Source organism: Paramisgurnus dabryanus, chromosome 9 (genome assembly GCF_030506205.2).
Source record: "Paramisgurnus dabryanus chromosome 9, PD_genome_1.1, whole genome shotgun sequence".
In the NCBI taxonomy this organism is placed as follows: domain Eukaryota; kingdom Metazoa; phylum Chordata; class Actinopteri; order Cypriniformes; family Cobitidae; genus Paramisgurnus; species Paramisgurnus dabryanus.
This window is the reverse complement of record NC_133345.1, coordinates 6,586,997-6,596,996: the sequence shown is the minus strand read 5'-3', so window position 1 is coordinate 6,596,996 and position 10,000 is coordinate 6,586,997. Positions and strand designations below refer to the sequence as shown.

General features: G+C 42.3%; 8 non-coding genes and 2 pseudogenes across 8 annotated transcripts; all 10 read left to right on the top strand.

Annotated features, from left to right (window-relative positions):
* Nucleotides 1–111: 111 nt before the first annotated feature.
* Nucleotides 112–230, top strand: LOC135762392 (5S ribosomal RNA). Its single transcript, XR_010538949.1, has one exon. It is a non-coding gene; the product is annotated as a 5S ribosomal RNA (ribosomal RNA).
* Nucleotides 231–356: 126 nt separating this feature from the next.
* On the top strand, nt 357–475 carry LOC135764008 (5S ribosomal RNA; annotated as a pseudogene).
* A 7,604-nt stretch (nt 476–8,079) lies between these two features.
* On the top strand, nt 8,080–8,198 carry LOC135761903 (5S ribosomal RNA). Its single transcript, XR_010538479.1, has one exon. It is a non-coding gene; the product is annotated as a 5S ribosomal RNA (ribosomal RNA).
* A 125-nt stretch (nt 8,199–8,323) lies between these two features.
* On the top strand, nt 8,324–8,442 carry LOC135762934 (5S ribosomal RNA). Its single transcript, XR_010539470.1, has one exon. It is a non-coding gene; the product is annotated as a 5S ribosomal RNA (ribosomal RNA).
* Nucleotides 8,443–8,567: 125 nt separating this feature from the next.
* Nucleotides 8,568–8,686, top strand: LOC135762654 (5S ribosomal RNA). The gene has a single exon (XR_010539201.1). It is a non-coding gene; the product is annotated as a 5S ribosomal RNA (ribosomal RNA).
* Nucleotides 8,687–8,806: 120 nt separating this feature from the next.
* Nucleotides 8,807–8,925, top strand: LOC135761856 (5S ribosomal RNA). Its single transcript, XR_010538433.1, has one exon. It is a non-coding gene; the product is annotated as a 5S ribosomal RNA (ribosomal RNA).
* Nucleotides 8,926–9,045: 120 nt separating this feature from the next.
* On the top strand, nt 9,046–9,164 carry LOC135763521 (5S ribosomal RNA; annotated as a pseudogene).
* A 121-nt stretch (nt 9,165–9,285) lies between these two features.
* Nucleotides 9,286–9,404, top strand: LOC135764107 (5S ribosomal RNA). The gene has a single exon (XR_010539667.1). It is a non-coding gene; the product is annotated as a 5S ribosomal RNA (ribosomal RNA).
* Nucleotides 9,405–9,529: 125 nt separating this feature from the next.
* Nucleotides 9,530–9,648, top strand: LOC135762653 (5S ribosomal RNA). The gene has a single exon (XR_010539200.2). It is a non-coding gene; the product is annotated as a 5S ribosomal RNA (ribosomal RNA).
* Nucleotides 9,649–9,774: 126 nt separating this feature from the next.
* Nucleotides 9,775–9,893, top strand: LOC135762068 (5S ribosomal RNA). Its single transcript, XR_010538634.2, has one exon. It is a non-coding gene; the product is annotated as a 5S ribosomal RNA (ribosomal RNA).
* The last annotated feature ends 107 nt before the right edge of the window (nt 9,894–10,000 follow it).

Below are 10,000 nucleotides of genomic sequence, written 5' to 3'. Positions count from 1 at the left end.
TATTTATTTATGTCATTTTTTCCCATGAATGCGTCCTTTCTGTAAGCATTTACCGATGTCATTGCGTTGCCACATTAGTCTTGAAGTGTCTCTCGAATCGAGTCAGCACTCGTTTACGGCCACACCACCCTGAGCACGCCCGCTCTCGTCTGATCTCGGAAGCCAAGCAGGGTCGGGCCTGGTTAGTACTTGAATGGGAGACCGCCTGGGAATACCAGGTGCTGTAAGCGTTTAAATAATTCATTATTTATTTATGTCATTTTTTTCCCATGAATGCGTCCTTTCTGTAAGCGTTCTCCCATGGCATGGCATTGCCAGATTAGTTTTGAAGTGTCTCTCGAATCGAGCCAACACTCTCTTACGTCCACACCACCCTGAGCACGCCCACTCTCGTCTGATCTCGGAAGCCAAGCAGGGTCGGGTCTGGTTAGTACTTGAATGGGAGACCGCCTGGGAATACCAGGTGCTGTAAGCGTTTAAATAATTCATTATTTATTTATGTCATTTTTTTCCCATGAATGCGTCCTTTCTGTAAGCGTTCTTCCATGGCATGGCATTGCCAGATTAGTTTTGAAGTGTCTCTCGAATCGAGTCAGCACTCTCTTACGTCCACACCACCCTGAGCACGCCCACTCTCGTCTGATCTCGGAAGCCAAGCAGGGTCGGGCCTGGTTAGTACTTGGATGGGAGATTGCCTGGGAATGGCTCATGACCCCTCCAAGTCCCTATCCTGGGTCCCGATCACCTTGGAAAAAGCCAAGTAAACAGATCAGCAGGACGGTGGAGGGAGGACATGTGTTAGATATGGGAGGGGCCAAATAGAGGTCAAAGTTAGGTCAATGTTTTCTCACTTCAGAACATCAATACTAAATTTACTGTTCGTTTTATGTTTTTGTGAGTAAGACCATGAATAGAATATAGAAGAATAGAATATACTTTATTGTCCCCTCAGGGAAATTTGTCATGGACTCCAAAGTGCATAGTGCAAAGAAGCAGCTGCCATTATGAACAATAAATACACAAATAAATAAGTAAATTAAAATATTTAAAACAATAAAAAATACAACAAATAACAACTGTACAGAACACCTAGTTATTGCACAGAACAGAGTTATTGCACACTTTTCAGGCCTATCCATTACAAATCAACTAAAAGTTTTGGTTTAAAATTTTGATGGAGACTGGTACAAAAGAGTATTTAAAACGGTTCAGTTTAATTTTAGGGATTCTGTATCTTCTGCCCGAAGGCAAGAGCTCATATTCCGTATGCAGGATGTGGGACGGGTCCAACAATACTCTCCGTGCTTGCCTAAGTACAGACTGCTCATAGATGGACTGAAGGGAGAGCTTTTCAGTCCTCCCCATCACCTTCATAGCAGTCTGTACCAGGCGCTGTAATTTTGACTTAGATTGTGTGGAGAGATTGCCAAACCACGCCGTCATCCCATACCTAATAATACTCTCCATCACTGCCTGATAAAATAAAAACATAATGCTTTGACTGACACCAAACACTCTTAGTCTGCGTAAGAAATACAGTCTTTGCTGTAAACGGGAACATACATAATCTACATGGTTATTCCAACTTAAACGGTTATCTAGGTGGATACCCAGATACCTGTATGAAGTGACCTGTTTGATCTCCTCCCTATGAATGGACAAGGGGGTATGATCCCCCACCAACCGAGGGTCAAACACCATCTCCTCAGTTTTTTTAATGTTAATGGTGAGATAGTTCTTGTCACACCATGCGACAAATTGTTTAACCTCTGAAAAATACAGGGATGTGTCAGAGTTCTGGTGAAGCAGACTAAGAATGGCGGTGTCGTCCGAGAATTTAAAAAACAGGTTGCCCGGGAGACTATTAGTACAGTCATTAGTATAAAGAGTGAACAGAACCGGTGAACTTACACAACCCTGAGGTGCACCCGTGCTGATACATTTTGATTTAGAAAGTGAATCATTAATCCTAACATTTTGGGTTCTGTCTGTTAAAAAGGAATAAAACCATTTAATAATAGATGAATTAACATGCATCATATTCATTTTCTGTAAGAGCAGGTGAGGCTGTAAGGTATTAAAAGCAGAACTAAAATCAATAAACAAAAGGCGTGCATAGGCCTTGGGATCCTCCAGGTGCTTAAGAGTTAGGTGAGTGATGCTATTAATTGCATCATCTGTACTCCTCCCCTGCCTATAAGCAAACTGGAGTGGATCTAGTACAGTGTTAACTTCAGATTTCAATATGGATACCATGTATTTTTCCAAACATTTCATGACAATAGAAGTTAAAACCACCGGTCTATAATCATTATTTCCTTTAGGACAGGGTTTCTTTGGAATGGGAATAATGGTCGATTTTTTCCAGAGGGCAGGGACCGTGTGGGAATCAACGGACCTCTGAAACACAGGGCACCACGCAGGGGTTAGCTCTGCAGCAAAGGTTTTAAGGAGAAAAGCAGAGATGCCATCCGGGCCTGCAGCTTTCTTTTTACATACATGGTTGAAAAGTGACTGAATTTTAAATGGATCAACCACTAGCCTAGAAGAGGGGTCAGTCGTTAATGACTGTAGAACATTATTACATTCCAAAGAATAATCCTGTGTATCAAACCTCAGAAAGAAATCATTAAATTCATCTGCTTTACTCTGCTCATCATATATTGTGAGACCCTTTCTATGTGTTGTCATATTCGTAACTGATTTCATGGAAACCCAAAGTTTTTTAGAGTCCATAGAGGCAAAATTCTGTTCTATAACATCCCTATGTTTCCTCCTTGCATCCCTTAACAAATGATTAAGCTCCCTTTGAACCGATTTCAGCCCCAACCTGTCACGGTTCCTAAAAGCCATTTTTTTTCCGGTTGATACAATCCTTTACCTCTCTGGTGATGTATGGCTTATTGTTAGGGTAGATTGTAATAACCTTCTTGGTGGCCACACAATCCTCACAGAATTTAATATACTCCGTAATAGTGTCAGTGGCCTCATCAATACCTAAACCGTGGAAAATGTCCCAGTCTGTGCAGAGAAATGAGCCCTTCAATGTCTCAATACTGTCATCAGACCATACAGTCACTGTCTTGGTTAATGGTTTACTGCTTTTCAAAACAGTCTTATATGTGGGTATCAGGTGGAGTGTATTATGGTCAGAATTTGACAAAGGGGGCTTTGAACTGGCCCTGTATGCATGTTTTATATTACCAAAGCATTTGTCCAACACGCTATTGTCTCGGGTGACGCACTTGACATATTGTTCGAATCCAGGAAGGAAAAGTTCCAATTTACAGTGATTAAAATCTCCAAGAATAAAAACCGGTGCTCCCGGAGTGCGTTGCAGTTGATGGTGAACACAATCTGCAACACGAGCTGCAGCTCGGGCCGCATTACCGCAGGGAGGCACATACGCTGAGCAAATTATAATATTGCCAAATTCCCTCGGGAGGTAAAAGGGTCTTAGAGAAATGCACAACAGTTCAATATCAGGGCTGCACACAGTCTCTCTCACAGAATAATTCCTGCACCAGCTGTCATTCACAAACACACAAATACCTCCTCCACGACGTTTCCCCGAAGTTCTATACCTGTCTGCACGGACGAGGGAGAAACCTTCCAGCTCAATCAAGGAGTTGGGAATGTCTTCATGGAGCCAGGTCTCAGTTAATACCAGCAAGCCCGCCTCACGGTATTCAAAACATACCCTCATATTCATACGGAGCTCTTCCATTTTGTTTTTAAGAGAGCGAACGTTGCTCAAAATCATACCGGGCAGCGGAGGTCTACTGCCTCTCCGGCGTAAACGCTGTCGGGTCCCCCCGCGTCGACCTCTCTTTCGTAGTTTTCTGCAAAACGTCAGGTTTTTAAATAATTCGGGCAGGTTGAATAAATCCGCGGGCGGCGATGTTGTTGTTTTTGTGTAGCGAAAAGACAACAGCGTGTCTCTGGAGTAAATGAGTGGTAACCCGCCCTCCACGTGTGGAAAAGTTTGGCACATCCTAAAGAGTTGCCATAAAATCAGTGCCAGTAATAGTCCTTGTGCAAATAACGTCATGGTGCTCTTCTAAGACTGACAAAAACCAACCAAACAAACGAACAATAGAAGTAAAAAGCATCTGCAACACACAAGCACACGAGTCCGGGTCGCCCGCAGAGCAGCGCCACCGGAAGCAATCTGTCTCTTGTACTGAATGTACTGAAGGCTAGAATCTTTGACTTGAATGTTTTATTAAGTATAATATGATGTCTGTCATGTAATGTAACAAACATAATGCTTTAATGAAAACAATAAAAAACAAGCAATGTAACACATGTTTTTGCTCATATCTATGTGAAGTATGAATTAATGCACTTTACAAATAAACTTGAGACTTTTAGTTACAATGTTTGCAAGATCACTGAAAAAATCTAAAAAGCTATATTAGGCTACTTGAACAAAGTGTAATTTGCTCATATCTGAGATATTATTCACTCTATTTGCCCTATTCACCCTCTAGAGAGCATGAAAAATGTACACATAAACGGCCTTAATGGAATTTTAGAAAAATACTGTATCTTTACCATACTGGTAAGTAATTCAGCCTCTGTTATACTCAATACAGTTTCATGTGACAGTCTTAACCTCTATTAAGTGGACAAATGGAGAACAAGAGAGAGGAATCATATGTTTGGAAACAATCTTTTTTTATTTGTTCAACAATATATATCTATAGAAATAAATAAACAACACAACAATAATAACACAGGTAACAAGGTAAACAGAATAGAATTTACATTAATTATTAAGTAATTTAGCAGAAAATAGCTAAATAGGTACTAATAAGTTATTATTTACAGGATTCTTATTAAGATTTATACATGCACACATTGAACAATATACAATATAAGTACAATCAGTGTTGGGGAAAGTTACTTTCCCCAATACTGTGTACAATATATACAAGGGGATGAAGTAAACTAGGTCTGATCCAGGTCTGAACCAGGTACAAACCATACCCCAGAAATCTGCTATTGTGATTTGGGGGATGTAGTTGGCTCTCTAATTGTTATTTTTCTTCATTTTTAGTTCCTCATCTACTACACTTTTGAAGTGTTTGAAACTGTTGAACACAACACCTTCAAAACCTGAAGTGGTGGACTTTCTAGTTGCTGGGCAATATGTAAATTTTTTTTGGCTACTTTTAGCAGCCTTGTCTTTGGACGGCGTGTACCTCTTACGCTGCCCACCACACTGGGGTACTTGGTAGGCCCCACAAGGCTTCGTGGATTTATGAGGCTTGATTGGTCTGGATGTCAGCGCAGGAGGCGGTGTGAAAGGTATGACCCCTTGACTGCTGGATGCCCCACAGAGCATCATGGATGATCCCTGTGGCTATGCAGGAACCACTACAAGGACAGGTGCTTTTGACGCTCTGGATAGGATGTACGTGACCACAGGGGGTTTAGGTTGAATGGGCCGGTTCACAAACTCTTCCACATCTATCCTGCAAAAATAAATCATACATACGATGATGAGTATATTTCATAAAAAATAATGGGTATGACTATCAATTTACATGGTTTGTTGTGTTTAAGTTTAAGCCATTCAGCTGATGAAGTCAGATATGTTCACATGTAAGCAACAAGGTACAAGAGGCTGTGCTGTATCGTGAATAAGTAACGGCTGAAGGGGTTGCAGGCACTCCGCTTCGTGTTACTTATTCACGACACAGCACTTGCCTCAAGTACCTTATTGCTTTTATAAAACAGTTACCACACAATATTAAAGTTAAACAATGTATTAGTGCAACTTTCATGAAGTTAAATCAGTAAAAGCATTTCTTCCGCTAGAAAAAATAGTCCCTGACCGTGAACAAGAACGTTCCAATGTGTAATATGCATGAAAGCTCAAATAAAAACAACAAACTGATCTCAAACTTTGTCTCATTCTATGTTTATGTTTATACGTGTGGTTGCTAAGGGTTTTACTCATAAACAACCCATAGTTGGCATGGCTCTGTTTGATGACAACAGCATCCCAGCGGTGCTGCCAGTGTCGGATGTCCAGTCTGATCACAGTGCCCTTCTGCACCCAGTCCCTGAACAGATTCTCCAGGAAGGACGAAGCACTGTCACAATAAAAATTTTCAGCATGTGTTCTTTTTTTTTTGCATTAAATGAATGACAAATATTATCAGGGTATATGTATGTGTTATTACCTACCGACAACAGTTGTTATCTGCATATATGACAGCAGGTGCAGGAGCCCTAGCTCGTTCAAAGTGGGCCATCAGACCTTTGGCCATACGTCTGTAGCACCCCTCAGACTCAGCTGCCACCACCACTGTGGTCAAGAACTGGCCCCACTCGTTCAGCACACTGGTGATATACTGCATGGTGCCCCGGTCATCACCATATATCTTCTTAAGGACCTGGAAAACACAAAGCAGAACATTCATTGGATAGTTTCTATCAATAACCTGTCTGCCCAATATAATTTATATGAATTACAATGCATGTACATTTTGTATCCATCACATTTGAACGCTGAACAGTGAGGCCAAAGTCCCTTTTTCAAAACAATAGGTTGGCTCAAGTCATTTTAAAGTGACTAAACAAATATTAAGTCTGCTGAACTTCATGAATTGATACAATACACATACCTTTTTTGTGCCATCAATGCAGAGGATTTCTCCAGACATCTTCTCCATCTCCATGATCATGTGCGCACGCCTCAGCACACGGGCACAAGGAAGGGGAGACTGGGGCAGAGGAGGGGTGTAAGTACCAGCAGCTTTGACAAAGGACAGGATGCTCTTCTGAGACGATGCAGATCCATCCGTACACTGCAGCTTGGCCTCTCCCTGCCTGTACAGACGGATGCATGGGTACAGGTGTTGTTTTTGGTGCCTGCTCAGATGCTGTTTCAGTGAGAAGCTTTTCCCACACACTTCACACACATGTTCCTTTGGAAAATGTGTTTTCCTTTGGAAAAAGCTGCATGTGCCGAGTCAGGTTGGACTTCACAGACAAACTCTTGTCACGCAATTGTGTCCCTCCACATCCATGATTTCTATCTGTTGTAATAAAACAGAAACATATTCAGATTGGTTTCTTCTTTTCAAACTGTACAGGGGACTAAACACTGGAAAACCAGGAGATGCAAAACATGTACACAAGTAACAGTACTGCTAATACTATTACCTAAAGTAGGAGTAAAAAGGTATTTTATTGATGTTATCAAATTTACTTTTTAATGTGATATTTCACATAATTAGCTGAAAGTTCAAAAGGTAATGGTTTTATAATTGTAGACTTTATTTTTGCTTGCCTTGTGTTTTCAGTGTTTTAACATGTTATTGACTGTTAATGGATTATCATATTGTACAGTATGTAGTCAGTCAATTCCAACAGGAAAAACTGGCATTAGTATTACTAGCAATAAGTAAAATCTACCTGTATTTGGATAGTAGTTTAGTCTTAATGTCCAGCCCTGATTGTGTTTGGGTATTTCCAAAGTATTTAATTTGAGTAAAATATTACAAAGACTCGAATAACTGCACTTTACGATACACGTTAGCAGTTAACTTAGATGGGCGACTATATTTTCTCTATTAAAGCTTTTAAAACTTTAATAACTTTGTAATTACTGCACGTAAATCCACGCGAATCCATACAAAAAACTGTTAGAAAGCATTTATATGAATATACTGGTAAATATACTGGACTTACCTCTTGTTTGCTGTAACCGATCTCAATCAAATGATGATAGTAGTGTTATTTACGTTTGTCACTCGCGTGATGCACTTAATATTCAAAGCAACGGCGCCATTTGATTGGTGGGTTGAGGAAGCGGCCTGCTCAACAGAGCTCAGTGATTGGTTGGTTGAGCAGCTCAACTTGCTCAACGGCGCTCAATGATTGGTCGGCATAGGGACTTGGAGGAGAGATCGCCTGGGAATACCAGGTGCTGTAAGCATTTAATTAATTAAATATTTATTTATGTCATTTTTACCCATGAATGCGTCCTTTCTGTAAGCGTTCTCCCATGGCATGGCGTTGCCACATTAGTTTTGAAGTGTCTGTCGATTCGAGTCCGCACTCGTTTACGGCCACACCACCCTGAGCACGCCCGCTCTCGTCTGATCTCGGAAGCCAAGCAGGGTCGGGCCTGGTTAGTACTTGGATGGGAGACCGCCTGGGAATACCAGGTGCTGTAAGCATTTAATTAATTAAATATTTATTTATGTCATATCTTCCCATGAATGCGTCCTTTCTGTAAGCGTTCTCCCATGGCATGGCGTTGCCACATTAGTTTTGAAGTGTCTCTCGAATCGAGTCCGCACTCGTTTACGGCCACACCACCCTCAGCACGCCCGCTCTCGTCTGATCTCGGAAGCCAAGCAGGGTCGGGCCTGGTTAGTACTTGGATGGGAGACCGCCTGGGAATACCAGGTGCTGTAAGCATTTAATTAATTAATTATTTATTTATGTCATTTTTTCCCATGAATGCGTCCTTTTTGTAAGCATTTACCGATGTCATTGCGTTGCCACATTAGCCTTGAAGTGTCTCTCGAATCGAGTCAGCACTCGTTTACGGCCACACCACCCTGAGCACGCCCGCTCTCGTCTGATCTCGGAAGCCAAGCAGGGTCGGGCCTGGTTAGTACTTGGATGGGAGACCGCCTGGGAATACCTGGTGCTGTAAGAATTAAATTAATTAATTATTTATGTCATTTTTCCCATGAATGCGTCCTTTCTGTAAGCGTTCTCCCATGGCATGGCGTTGCCACATTAGTTTTGAAGTGTCTCTCGAATCAAGTCCGCACTCGCTTACGGCCACACCACCCTGAGCACGCCCGCTCTCGTCTGATCTCGGAAGCCAAGCAGGGTCGGGCCTGGTTAGTACTTGGGTGGGAGACCGCCTGGGAATACCTGGTGCTGTAAGCATTTAATTAATTAATTATTTATGTCATTTTTCCCATGAATGCGTCCTTTCTGTAAGCGTTCTCCCATGGCATGGCGTTGCCACATTAGTTTTGAAGTGTCTCTCGAATCGAGTCAGCACTCGCTTATGGCCACACCACCCTGAGCAAGCCCGCTCTCGTCTGATCTCGGAAGCCAAGCAGGGTCGGGCCTGGTTAGTACTTGGATGGGAGACCGCCTGGGAATACCAGGTTCTGTAAGCATTTAATTAATTAATTATTTATGTCATTTTTTCCCATGAATGCGATCTTTCTGTAAGCGTTCACTGATGTCATGGCGTTGCCACATTAGTTTTGAAGTGTCTCTCGAATCAAGTCCGCACTCGCTTACGGCCACACCACCCTGAGCACGCCCGCTCTCGTCTGATCTCGGAAGCCAAGCAGGGTCGGGCCTGGTTAGTACTTGGATGGGAGACCGCCTGGGAATACCAGGTGCTGTAAGCATTTAATTAATTAAATATTTATTTATGTCATATTTTCCCATGAATGCGTCCTTTCTGTAAGCGTTCTCCCATGGCATGGCGTTGCCACATTAGTTTTGAAGTGTCTCTCGAATCGAGTCTGCACTCGCTTACGGCCACACCACCCTGAGCACGCCCGCTCTCGTCTGATCTCGGAAGCCAAGCAGGGTCGGGCCTGGTTAGTACTTGGATGGGAGACCGCCTGGGAATACCAGGTGCTGTAAGCATTTAATTAATTAATAATTTTTTTTATGTCATTTTTTCCCATGAATGCATCCTTTCTGTAACCATTTACCGATGTCATTGCGTTGCCACATTAGCCTTGAAGTGTCTCTCGAATCGAGTCAGCACTCGCTTACGGCCACACCACCCTGAGCATGCCCGCTCTCGTCTGATCTCGGAAGCCAAGTAGGGTCGGGCCTGGTTAGTACTTGGATGGGAGACCGCCTGGGAATACCAGGTGCTGTAAGCATTTAATTAATTAATTATTTTTTTATGTCATTTTTTCCCATGAATGCATCCTTTCTGTAACCATTTACCGATGTCATTGCGTTGCCACATTAGCCTTGAAGTGTCTCT